We start from the raw sequence: 13770 nt of genomic DNA, 5'->3' as shown, positions 1-13770 counted from the left end.
CTGACATCAAAAAGAGAAAGGTCTGTGGGTGGATGTTCCAATGGCTTCAGAAATCCCTTTCCACAAGCATAATTAACATCAACAGCCGACTGCTGCTCAGTATTCCTGCAGTAACTGGTCAAACACTTTAAGGGCTCTTCTCAAATCCCCACAATGTAAATTTGCTTGTGTCAGTTTCCACAAGCCACAGTTCCAGCTTTCTGAATCCTAGACCCACACTGCCTTGGGGGTTCCTATATTACAATTTATTGAGCAGATTCAATAAGATAATTCATGCAAAATGCTCAGCACAGCACATAGTCAGAACATAATAAAGCCCCAATAAGTGTTGGTTTTTATTTTTATTATTGTTGTCTGATTTTATTTATGGAATCCCAAGTGGTTTGATGAATGTGGTTTAAAAAAATCCCTGGCTTTAGGCCCCCAAAAGATCTAAAAGGATAGGGGGAGCTAAATCAGATGGAAAGAGAGCTCTCTAGGGCCCCCTCCCTGGGCCAAGCTAAAACCCAGAGGTTACCCATCATCTTAGAGATGAAGTCCCAGAGGGCCGCAGAATAAGGGTATCTATCTATCTATCTATCTTTATATATATATATATAGAGAGAGAGAGAGATGGATATAGGTATGGATATAGATATAGATATAGATATATCATCCCTCCCTGACCTCTTTGTTTAATCAAGGCCTATGCAGGGCTGTGGGGACAGTGACCAGGGTCCCTGATGAGGCTTCAAGCCTTCCCAGGTGGCCTGACTCCCTCTTATGGCATACTGTGTGTTCCTTAGATGTGTCATGCTGCCGCCTGCCATGTGGTCTTTGCCTGTGCCATTCTCTCTGCGTGGAGTTATCTCACCACCATCACATTCAGATCTCAGCTCAATTTTACTCCCTCTGCAAAGCCTTCCTAACCCCAGTCAAGGCCTATTTATGATCCTACATGGTAACATATCACTCCGGTCCTTTCCTTCAGAGTTCTGCAACACAATTTGTTAATATACTCCTACCCCTGTGATTCTTTGATGAATAATGGACCCCCTCACTTGACTATAAGCTTCAGGAGAGCAGGATCCATGGGATTTTGTTGGTTTCTTTTCCTTTCTCTTAAGCACCCAATATAGGGTGCTGACACAAAGTACATGCTCAGTAAATTCTGGTTGAGTCAATGGAGCATGAGAAAAATGGATACCATCTATTGGGATTATAGACTGAACTCATCAGTTTATTCAATCAAGCCAGGCGATCCCAGGGAAATCACTGAGTTCCCAGAGGGGTGGGAAATCATTAATTCCAGAAATGATCCATTGCTCCTTGTCTAACCCTGAAATCAATTGATTGTCATTTGGGGATTGATCTCTTTTTAAGTGTTTCCCTCCTTAAAAGATGGCTTTTCCTAGAAGAGTACTTCTGGCTTGCAGGAGAGATACATACAGAAGCTTAGACTTTCTCCTCTTGCCAAAGTGTGCAAAACAAAGTCCACTGTACACTCCATACAACCTATACGCCTTTTCTCTGAAGCACTCAAGAAAGACTTTATATAAAGATTAATAGACTCTGGTTTAAATATAGCAGTTATCTAAAAGGGGCACTCATTTTCGGCTGTGTTTAGCTGCCTACTTCAGGGTAGAGGCAATAAAATATAGTGGTTTAAAAGATGCATTTTTCAGGATCACGTGAGGTCATTCAAACCCAGGATCGGTCTTCCCTGTCTGTGGAACCTTAGGCAAATAAACTTACCCTCAGTTTCCTCACTCATAAAATGGAGATATTTACTTCAAAGAGTTTTTGGATGGATTGAGTGAGGTACTAGCTATGAAGCAATCTGTGCCAGACACATAGTAAGGGCTCAGTTAGTGAAAGTTATATCATTCTTCTAGAAGGTTCTCTTTTTCATATCATTGACAAAGAGTGGTGATGAGGTTGTGAAGGGAAAAATAGATTCAGTTAATTCCCTCCTAGGCTGAAAGAGACTTTTCCCTCCAAAACAAGAAGCACTTCTATGGATAAGCTGGAATTGTTACAACCTAAATAACCAATGGTCTTTGCAGTCACCATATCCTGAGCTCTCTAGCATGATCGTAACCATACCTCTCTTGTTTTTCACGTCTAGTAGAAAACTACTTGTGTTTTAAGGCTGGCTATTCACGTTATGGCCAAGACTTTGGTGATTCCTCTGTTTATTGGAAGCAGCATGTTATTATGAAATTCTCCCAGGTTTGAGTCAGAAAGACCTGAGGTCAAATTCAAAGTCTACCAGTTGGTAGCTGTGTAACCTAGGGCACATTTCTTTGCCTCCCTGAACATTGGTCTCCTTCAAGGGATTGGCAGAGTGAGATGAAATGATGGAGATAGAGTGGCTGGCATACAATAGCAGATGACTGGGGTGGGGTATTAGTGGGGGCTATCTAATTCCCCTCTTGGGGTACACCTTCCCATAAAAATGCTGCCTAAGGCAGAACAACTTGTATGGAGTCAAAACTTGCCTGCTAGGTCAAAACTTGTCTTGTTCTCCTTTTACCAGAGCTTTGATAGTTGTACGTGATGAAAAATTTCTAAATTCTTTAAGCTTCTGTTGTTACTTGTAGAAAATGAATTATTCTTTGTTTTTTCTTTTCAGTCCTTATTATTTTGTTTATTTGTTCATTGTTTTAGTTTTTTATAACATATTTATTGGAGTATAATTGCTTTACAATGTTGTGTTAGTTTCTGCTGTATAACAAAGTAAATCAGTTATGTATGTATACATATATCCTCATATCCCCTCCCTCTTGTGTCTCCCTCCCACCCTCCCTATCCCACCCATCTAGATAGTCACAAAGCACCGAGCTGATCTCCCTGTGCTATGCAGCTGCTTCCCACTAGCTATCTATTTCACATTTGGTAGTATGTATATGTCATTTGCTGCTGTTTCTTTGTCCCAGCTTACCCTTCCCGCTCCTCGTGTCCTCAAGTCCATTCTCTACGTCTGTGTCTTTATTCCTGTTCTGCCCCTAAGTTCTTCAGAACCTTTTTTTTTAGATTCCATATATACGTGTTAGCATACAGTATTTGTTTTTCTCTTTCTGACTGACTTCACTCGGTATGACAGTCTCTAGCTCCATCCACCTCACTACAGATAATTCAATATCATTTCCTTTTATGGCTGAGTAATATTCCATGTATATGTGTGCCATATCTTCTTTATCCATTCATCTGTTGATGGACACTTAGGTTGCTTCCATGTCCTGGCTATTGTAAATAGAGCTGCAGTGAACATTGTGATACATGACTCTTTTCGAGTAATGGTTTTCTCAGGGTATATGCCCAGTAGTGGGATTGCTGGGTCGTATGGTAATTATATTTTTAGTTTTTTAAGGAACCTCCGTACTGTTCTCCATAGTGGCTGTATCAATTTACATTCCCACCAACAGTGCAAGAGGGTTCCCTTTTCTCCACACCCACTCCAGCATTTACTGTTTGTAGATTTTTTGATGATGGCCATTCTGACTGGTATGAGGTGATACCTCATTTTGGTTTTGATTTGCATTTCCTTAATGATTAGTGATGTTGAGTATCCTTTCATGTGTTTGTTGTCAATCTGTATATCTTCTTTGGAGAAATGCCTATTTAGGTCTTCTGCCCATTTTTAGAGTGGGTTGTTGGTTTTTTTGATACTGAGCTGCATGAGCTGCTTGTATATTTTGGAGATTAATCCTTTGTCAGTTGCTTCATTTGCAAATATTTTCTCCCATTCTGAGGGTTGGCTTTTTGTCTTGTTTATGGTTTCCTTTGCTGTGCAAAAGATTTTAAGTTTCGTTAGGTCCCATTTGTTTATTTTTGTTTTTATTTCCATTTCTCTAGGAGGCGGGTCAAAAAGGATCTTGCTGTGATTTATGTCACAGAGTGTTCTGCCTACATTTTCCTCTAAGAGTTGTATAGTGTCTGCCCTTACATTTGGGTCTTTAATCCATTTTGAGTTTATTTTTGTGTATGGTGTTAGGGAGTGTTCTAATTTCATTCTTTTACATGTAGTTGTCTAGTTTTCCCAGCACCACTTATTGAAGAGGCTGTCTTTTCTCCATTGTATGTTTTTGCCTCCTTTGTCATAAATTAGATGCCCATATGTGCATGGGTTTATCTCTGGGCATTCTATCCAGTTCCATTAATCTATATTTCTATTTTTGTGCCAGTACCATACTGTCTTGATTACTGTAGCTTTGTAGTACAGTCTGAAGTCAGAGAACCTTATTCCTCCAGCTTCATTTTTCTTTCTCAAGATTGCTTTGGCTATGTGGGGTCTTTGTGTTTCCATAAAATTTGTGAAACTTTTTGTTCTAGTTCTGTGAAAACTACCATTGGTACTTTGATAGGGATTGCATTGAATCTGTAGATTGCTTTGGGTAGTGTAGTCATTTTCACAATGTTGATTCTTCCAATCCAAGAACATGGTATATCTCTCCATCTTTTTGTGCTGTCTTTAATTTCTTTCATCAGTGTCATAATTTTCTGCATACAGGTCTTTTGTCTCCTTAGGTGGGTTTATTCCTAGGTATTTTATTCTTTTTGTTGCAGTGGTAAATGGGAGTGTTTCCTTAATTTCTCTTTCAGATTTTTCTTTGTTAGTGTACAGGAATGCAAGAGATTTCTGTGCATTAATTTTGTATCCTGCTACTTTACCAAATTCATAGATTAACTCTAGTAGTTTTCTGGTAGCACCTTTAGGATTCTCTATGTAGAGTATCATGTCATCTGCAAACCGTGACAGTTTTACTTGTTCTTTTCTGATTTGGATTCCTTTTATTTTTTTTTCCTCTCTGATTGCTGTGGCTAAAACTTACAAAACTATGTTGAATAATAGTGGTGAGAGTGGGCAACCTTGTCTTGTTCCTGATCTTAGTGGAAATGGTTTCAGTTGTTCACCATTGAGAATGATGTTAGCTGTGGGTTTGTCTTATATGGATTTTATTATGTTGAGGTAGGTTTCCTGTATGCCCACTTTCTGGAGAGTTTTTATCATAAATAGGTGTTGAATTTTGTGGAAAGCTTTTTCTGCATATATTGAGATTATCATATGGTTTTTATCCTTCAGTTTGTTAATATGATGTATCACATTGATTGATTTGCATATATTGAAGAATCCTTGCATTCCTGGGATAAATCCCCCTTGATCATGGTGTATGATCCTTTCAATGTGCTTTTGGATTCTGTTTGCTAGTATTTTGTTGAGGATTTTTGCATCTGTGTTCATCAGTGATATTGGCCTGTAGTTTTCTTTTTTTGTGACATCTTTGTCTGGTTTTGGTATCAGGGTAATGGTGGCCTCGTAGAATGAGTTTGGGAGTGTTCCTCCCTCTGCTGTATTTTGGAAGAGTTTGAGAAGGATAGGTTTTAGCTCTTCTCTAAATGTTGGATAGAATTCTGCTGTGAAGCCATCTGTTCCTGGGCTTTTGTTTGTTGGAAAGTTTTTAAATCACAGTTTCAATTTCAGTGCTTGTGATTAGTCTGTTTACATTTTCTATTTCTTCCTGGTTCCATCTCGGAAGGTTGTGATTTCTAAGAATTTGTCCATTTCTTCCAAGTTGTCCATTTTATTGCCATAGAGTTGCTTGTAGTAATCTCTCATGATCCTTTGTATTTCTGCAGTGTCAGTTGTTAGTTCTCCTTTTTCATTTCTGATTGTGTTGATTTGAGTCTTTTCTCATTTTTCCTGATGAGTCTGGCTAATGGTTTATCAATTTTATTTATCTTCTCAAGAACCAGCTTTTGGTTTTATTGATCTTTGTTATTTTTTCCTTCGTTTCTTTTTTATTATTTCTGACCTGATCTTTATGAATTCTTTCCTTGTGCTTACTTTGGGTTTTTTTTGTTCTTCTTCCTCTAATTGCTTTAGGTTTAAGTTTAGGTGGTTTATTTGAAATTTTTCTTGTTTCTTGAAGTAGGATTGTATTGCTATAAACTTCCCTCTTAGAACTGCATTTGCTGCATCCCATAGGTTTTGGGTCATCATGTTTTCATTGTCATTTGTTTCTAGGTAGTTTTTTATTTCCTCTTTGATTTCTTTGGTGACCTCTTGGTTATTTAGTAGTGTATTGTTTAGCCTCCATGTGTTTGTATTTTTTACAGTTTTTTTCCTGTAATTGATATCTAGTCTCATAGCGTTGTGGTGGGAAAAGACACTTGATATGATTTCAATGTTCTTATATTTACCAAGGCTTGATTTGTGACCCAAGATATGATCTATCCTGGAGAATTCTCCATGAGTACCTGACAAGAAAGTGTATTTTGTTGTTTTTGGATGGAATGTCCTTTAAATATCAATTAAGTCCATCTTGTTTAATGTGTCATTTAAAGCTTTAATATCCTTATTTGTTTTCTTTTTGGATGATCTGTCCATTGGTGAAAGTGGGGTGTTAAAGTTCCCTACTATGATTGTGTTACTGTTGATTTCCCCTTTTATGGCTGTTAGTATTTGCCTTATGTATTGAGGTGCTCCTATGTTGGGTGCATAAATATTTACAGTTGTTACATCTTCTTGGATTGATCCCTTGATCATTATGTACGGTCCTGCTCTGTCTCTTGTAACAGTCTTTATTTTAAAGTGTATTTTGTAGGATATGAGAATCGCTACTCCAGCCTTCTTTTCATTTCCATTTGCATGGATATCTTTTTCCATCTCTTCACTTTCAGTGTGCATGTGTCCCTAGGTCTGAAGTGGGTCTCTTGTAGACAGCATATATGTGAGTCTTATTTTTGTATCCATTCAGCCAGTCTGTCTTTTGATTGGAGCATTTAATCCAGTTACATTCAAGGTAATTATCGATATGTATGTTCCTATTACCATTTTCTTAATTGTTTTGGGTTTGTTTTTGAAGGTATTTTCCTTCTCTTGTGTTTCTTGCCTAGAGGAGTTCCTTTAGCATTTGTTGCAGAGCTGATTTGGTGATGCTGATTTCTCTTCACACTTGCCTGTCTGTAAAGGTTTTAATTTCTCTGTTGAATCTGAATGAGATTCCTGCTGCATAGAGTAATCTTAGTTGTAGGTTTTCCCCTTTCATCACTTTAAATATGTCCTGCCACTCCCTTGTGCCTTGCAGAGTTTCTGCTGAAAGACCCACTGTTAACCTTATGGGGATTCCCTTGTATGTTATTTGTTGCTTTTCCTTTGCGGCTTTTAATATTTATTCTTTGTATTTAATTTTTGATACTTTGATTAATATGTGTCTTGGTTTGTTTCTCCTTGGATTTATCCTGTATAGGACTCTCTGCATTTCCTGGACTTGACTGACTATTTCCTTTCCCATGTTAGGGAAGTTTTCAACTATAATCTCTTCAAATAGTTTCTTAGACCCTTTCTTTTTCTCTTATTCTTCTGTGACCCCTATAATTTGAATGTCAGTGCGTTTATTGTTGTCCCCGAGGTCTCTGAGACTGCCTTCAATTCTTATCATTCTTTTTTCTGTATTCTGCTCTGCGGTAGTTATTTCCACTATTTTATCTTCCAGGTCACTTATCCATTCTTCTGCCTCAGTTATTCTGCTGCTGATTCCTTCTAGAGAATTTTTAATATCATTTACTGTGTTGTTCATCATTGTTTGTTTGCTCTTTAGTTCTTCTAGGTCCTTGTTAAACGTTTCTTGTATTTTCTCCATTATTTTTCCAAGATTCTGGATCACCTTTATTATCATTTTTCTGAATTCTTTTTCAGGTAGACTGCGTATTTCCTCCTCATTTGTTTGGTCTGGTGGGTTTTCGCCTTGCTCCTTCATCTGCTGCATATTTCTCCGTCTCCTCATTTTTTTAACTTACTGTGTTTGGGGTCTCCTTTTAGCAGGCTGCATGTTTGTTGTTCCTGTTGTTTTTGGTGTCTGCCCCCAATGGGTGAGGTTGGCTCAGTGGCTTGTGTAGGCTTCCTGGTGGAAGGGACTGGTGCCTGTGCTCTGGTGGGTGGGGCTGGATCTTGTCTTTCTGGTGGGCGGGGCTGGATCTTGTCTTTCTGGTGGGCAGGGCTGCATCCACTGGTGTGTTTTGGAGTGTCTGTAAACTTAGCATGATTTTAGGCAGCCTCTCTGCTAATGGGGTTCTGTTCCTGTCTTGCTAGTTGTTTTGCATGGAGCATCCAGCACTGGAGCTTACTGGCCATTGGGTGGAACTGGTTCTTAGCATTGAGACAGAGATCTCTGGGAGAGCTCTTACTGATTGATATTACATGGGCCCAGGAGGTCTCTGGTGGTCCAATGTCCTGAACTCAGCTCTTCCACCTTGGAGGCTCATGCCTGACACCAGTCCAGAGCACCAAGACCCTGTCAGCCACACGGCTCAGAAGAAAAGGAGAAAAAAAAGAAAGAAAAAAAAAATAAGAAGAATTAAGAAAAAAATTTTTAATTAATAAATAAATAGATAATAAAAAAGAAGAGAGCAATCAAACCAATAAACAAATCCACCAATGATAACAAGCGTTAAAAATGATACTAAGATAAACAAAAATCAGAAACAAATCAGTTGCCGACAGCAAACCCCAACTCTACAGTTTCTCCAAAAGTCCATCACCTCAATTTTGGGGTGATTCATTGTCTATTCAGGTGTTCCACAGATGCAGGGTACATCTAGTTGATTGTGGAGATTTAATCCGCTGCTCCTGAGGTTGCTGGGAGAAATTTCCCTTTCTCTTCTTTGTTCGCACAGCTCCCGGGGTTCAGCTTTGGTTTTGGTCCCACCTCTGCCTATAGGTCACCCTCAGGCATCTGTTGCCTGCCCAGAAAGGCAGGGGTTAAAGCAGCAGTTGATTAGGGGCCTCTTGCTCACTCAGCTGGGGGGAGGGAGGGGTACACTGGTCACAATTGGAATGTGGGGTGAGCCTACAGCAGCAGAGCCCATTGCAACAGCTGAGGTGCACCATGTGTTCTCCTGGGGAAGTTGTCCCTGGATCACGGGACACTGGCAGTGGCATGCTGCACAGACTCCCAGGGTGTGAGTGGGGGGATATGTGTAGTGATCTGTGCTTGCACACAGGATTCTTGATGGCAGCAGCAGAAGCGTTAGCATTTCATGCCTGTCTGTGGGGTCCAAGCTGATAGTCACGGCTCGCGCCCATCTCTGGAGCTCATTTAGGCAGTACTGTGCCTTATATGAGCACATGGGGGAAGGAATCCCCTCTCCTCGTGCACCCCAAAACAATGGGTTCTTGCCTCTTCAGCAGGTCCAGACATTTTCCTGGTCTCTCTCCTGGCTAGCTGTGGCACACTAGCCCCCTTCAGGCTGTCTTCACGCAGCCAACCCCAGTCCTCTCCCTGGGATCTGACCTCCGAAGTCCGAGCCTCAGCTCCCAGCCCCTACCCTGGTGGGTGAACAGACAAGCCTCTCAGGCTGGTGAGTGCTAGTCAGCACCAATTCTTCTGTGTGGGAGTCTTTCCACTTTGCCCTCTGCACCGCTGTTGCTGCGCTCTCCTCCGTGGCTCTGAAGTTATTCCCCCCTCTGCCACCCCCCATCTCCTCCAGTGAAGAGGCTTCCTAGTGTGTGGAAACTTTTCCTCCTTCACAGCTCCCTCCCAGAGGTACAGGTCCCGTCCCTATTCTTTTGTCTCTGTTTTTTCTTTTTTCTTTTGCCCTACCCAGGTACATGGGGAGTTTCTTGCCTTTTGGGAGGTCTGAGGTCTTCTGCCAGTGTTCAGTAGGTGTTCTGTAGGAGTTGTTCCACATGTAGATGTATTTCTGATGTATTTGTGGAGAGGAACGTGATCTCCACGTCTTACTCCTCCGTCATCTTGAAGCCAGTGAAAATGAATTATTCTTTGAATAAAGATCTCACTGAGCCTAATTTTTCTCTCATTTCTCATTTGAGGTTAGACAAGGAAATGGAAAAGACACTGGTTATTATAAAGTTTTACAAGGATCTGAATAGTTCTCTCTTACCTAATGTTCAGGTATCAGGATCTGTAAAAATTTCTCTACCTCCTGGTGGCCCAACTCCCAGTGCTCACATTCCTTCCAAAAAATTCACTGCCAAGTGCTCAGTTAGAACTATGTGCCATACACCCTAGAAATGGGACAGAGAGAGGAACGATATGGTCTAATAGAGAACAGCCAAGGAAAAGCAGATGATTGCAACATAGGATTACAACATAGAGTGGTAAAGGCCAAGATGAGTACAATATGGGATGATAAGTAAGTGATGAGAATAAGAGGATGAAGGTAGAGGATGTTGGCTCTTGAGCTCAGACTCAAAAAGAAAAGAAAGGGAATGTGCAAAAAGATACTGAGGCTAGACAGACCCCAGTAATATATGCCAGAGTAGTAGTTTTGCAAAGCTTGGATGCAAGGTACAATCACCCTTTCTGCAGAATATTCCTGCTATCTGGTAATTGCCACTTTCTAAAATATCCCAGGAAGAATCAGATGTAGAACAAGGGTAAGTGGAGGTTTGTTTTTATCTTGCTAGTTTACTCAATCAGAAAAAACTGAGCTGGACTATTTAGAAAAGAAAACCCAACTGGTAAATAATAATAACTTGGTTATTCTATTGATCAAGATACATATTCAGTTACATATTTGGAACACAGTGTGACTGAACACCAAAATACTCGAAACTATTTTCTGGGAAGTTTCCCCCAATTGGACATTTTTCTTTAGCTTTAGCATAAGCCTAGAAATATTGTGTGATCAGTAATTACTTTGCCACTTGGTTCCTTTCAGTGAGTAGAAGAACAAACAATGTTAAACTCTAGACCATTGCAGTTCTTCCAAACGATGTAAAAAATATAAAGTCCATCTTATTTCCCTATATTCACAACCTAGTTTCAGGGTCCAGGAAACAAAATGTTCTGATGACAGTTCTTGAGAGAGCTCCATGTGGGCTACACATTAAAATGCTTCATTAAGCCATGAAAAGTAAGTAGACCTTTCAGCAGGAAAGAATATCTTATACAAGGGTTGGAGACTTTGTGATCCCAAAGTCACAAATTATTCAAGAAATACAATTCTGATATTCAATAAAACAAGTTAATATGAATTTTATTCTAATGCCACCATGATGATGTGATAAATACATCTTGTAGAAGATGTTTAATTCTGTTTCTCAGAGTGTGGTCTGTGGTCCTATTTCAACAAATGTAACAGCTATTTATTTAGAACCTTGTAGGCATTGTAATAGGAACATGAGATACATCAACAAGCCAAATAGACAAAACTCCTGCCCTCATGGAGCTAATACTCTAGTGGGGAGAAATAAATAATAAAGGGTAGAGATAATAAATAAGTAAACAATAGTATTTATTAGAAATGGAGCAGGAAAATGGAATGAAGGGTGCCATGGGCACTGGGTGATGGCTGCATTTTCAATAGGTTAATTGGGATAAGCTTTATGGAGAGGGTGGCCTTTGAACACGGGAAATGACAGAGGTGTAGATGTCTGTAGAAAGAGCATTCCAGGGAGAGGGGACAGTCCTAAGTCAGGAACAGTGTGGCTGATACAAAGAGAACAAGGTGGGAGTAAGAGGCGATGAGGTCAGTGAGGTAATGGCAGGATGGGGGCAGATCATTTAGGACTTGTAGACTTGCAGGTGGAATGAGGAGCTACTGGTGAGTTTTGAGCAGAGTTGAGAGATCTGATGTATTTCGGTATATTACTCTGGTTTCTGAGTTGAGCATAGAATATGAAGAGTGAAATGGAATCTGGGAGACCAGTGGAGAGACTGTTGCAGTGGTCCAGTATTCCAATTTATGACTCAGCTAGGGTGGTGGATGGGTGATTTTAAGTGGTTGGACTCTCAGGATATTTTGGAAATCTTATCAATACAATTCGGTGTTGGATTAAATATGGGATATGAGAAAAAAGGGGGAAGAGTCACCAAGGATGTTTCCATGGTTTTTGTCCTGAAACAGAGAAAACCTAGATGTCTTCAATTGAGATGGGGAAGTTTGTGAGTAGAGAAGATTTTGGGGGCAGGGGAGACATTAGTAGTTTGGTTTTGGACACCTCAAGCTTGAGGTGTTTATATTAGACTTCCATTTGGAAATGTAGAGTAGGCAGTTGGATACGTGAGGCTGGAGTTCAGAAGAGAGGTTTGGCAAAGAGTTTAAATTTGCAGATTTTTGGCATAAAGATGGTACTTACAATCATGAGATTAGAAGAAATTACAATGAGAATGCAGACCTCTTTTTGACTGGGGGACATTATTCTGCCTACAGCATTGTGGATGCAGAATCCTGGGCTTCACCTCAGACTTACTGAGTTAGAGTCTCTAGGGAAGGGTGTCCAAGAATATGTTTTATATAAAAGCCCCTTAGGTGATTCTTATGTGCTCCATTGGCTTGCTGATGAAAATAGGTGGTGATGAAAGGGAATGAGTGAGCATCTGGTTCCACTCCTTACCAAGGCCATGGTCCCTGTGGAATATAGTGACCCTGTGTATAATCAGAAATCCCCCCATGGTCACCGTTGCTGGTCATCCATGTTATATGGCAGTATGGGCAATTCTCAACAAAGGACAGGCTACAGTTCAGAACCTTAGTGGTTACAGGACCTTTAGTAAATGTTGACTATTTTTACTGTTACAAACAATGCCCTAGCAAACATCTTTATACATATTTTTGATACATATGTAATTATTTTTGTAGGATAGATTCCTAGGAATGAAACAGCTAATCATACTGAATATGAATTTTAAGTTGTCTTTGGTAACACCAAATTGCCTTTCAAAAATCCTTTCCTAGTAGATACTACTCTCAGGATTCCAGTATCTTTATCAAGAAGGACGTTAGTTAATTGGGGCTATTGAAAAATTTTGGACGCCTTTTCTATGCTTTGATAATGTATATATTTGAATGCTTCCTTTCCAAAGAATTTAAAAACTACATTTCCCAGTTTCTTCTGCAGTTAGGAAACCACCAATGAGAGTCAGTCACATGAAACTTGGATCAGAAAAGAATTACATAAGAGAAGTGGTTAGGCACAGGACATCGTTTTTGCTGGTGCTGGAGGTGGCAGACCTTGTGATTCAAGGTCCAGGATGGCAGCAGCTCCTTCATTAGGACGGTTCTGAAGCCTTGCAGTGAGACCTATTCTGTAACACAGCTTAGAGCCTGTTTCTGCAAGTATGCTAATTTTCTGAGCATCTAATAATTTTTAATGTTTTATTTCTGTTTAAATTAGCTATAGTAGATTCTATTGTGTGCAACTAAGAACTGTGATAGAGTCACAAAAAAAACAACAAATAGCATCTTTCAAATTTTTGCCAATCTTATGGGCAAATTGAGTTTCATTATTACTCATATATTTAAATAATGACTTTTCACATCCTTTAGAGGAAGTTAGATCTGGAAGTGGTATTATCAGAGCCATGGTTTTGCCTAGGAACAAGATGGCAAAACTACAGTGTCTCCAAACCTTTTATCATTCCTTTAATAGCATTATTGTTATTATGAAAGCATTCTGAACAACTCATTTAAAGCTGAAGTGCTTCATTATTTATCTGAGATCACTGAGGTATTGTCATTTTCATCTTCATTACATTAAAGAATTTATGTGCAAATATTTTTTCTATCTATGAGATAAGAGATTTCCTCCCACCCTTAGAGTTTTCAGGGAGATTTTTTTTTATGAAATCATTTATAAGGAACTCTAACTCTCTTTTTTGTACCAAATACAATACTCTAATGAATGCACTGGGATGGCACCGTATCATCCATTCTTGAAGAACATGGTTGGATAATCCTCCCTCTTTATTACCTGTTTAAATCTTTCTACCATTATGCATATTTACCAAGCATGCAGAAAGTCAGAGTATGTTAGTATAAAAA

Source organism: Mesoplodon densirostris, chromosome 3 (genome assembly GCF_025265405.1).
Source record: "Mesoplodon densirostris isolate mMesDen1 chromosome 3, mMesDen1 primary haplotype, whole genome shotgun sequence".
NCBI lineage: Eukaryota > Metazoa > Chordata > Mammalia > Artiodactyla > Ziphiidae > Mesoplodon > Mesoplodon densirostris.
The sequence above is the reverse complement of the archived record's forward strand: the minus strand, read 5'-3'. Positions refer to the sequence as shown.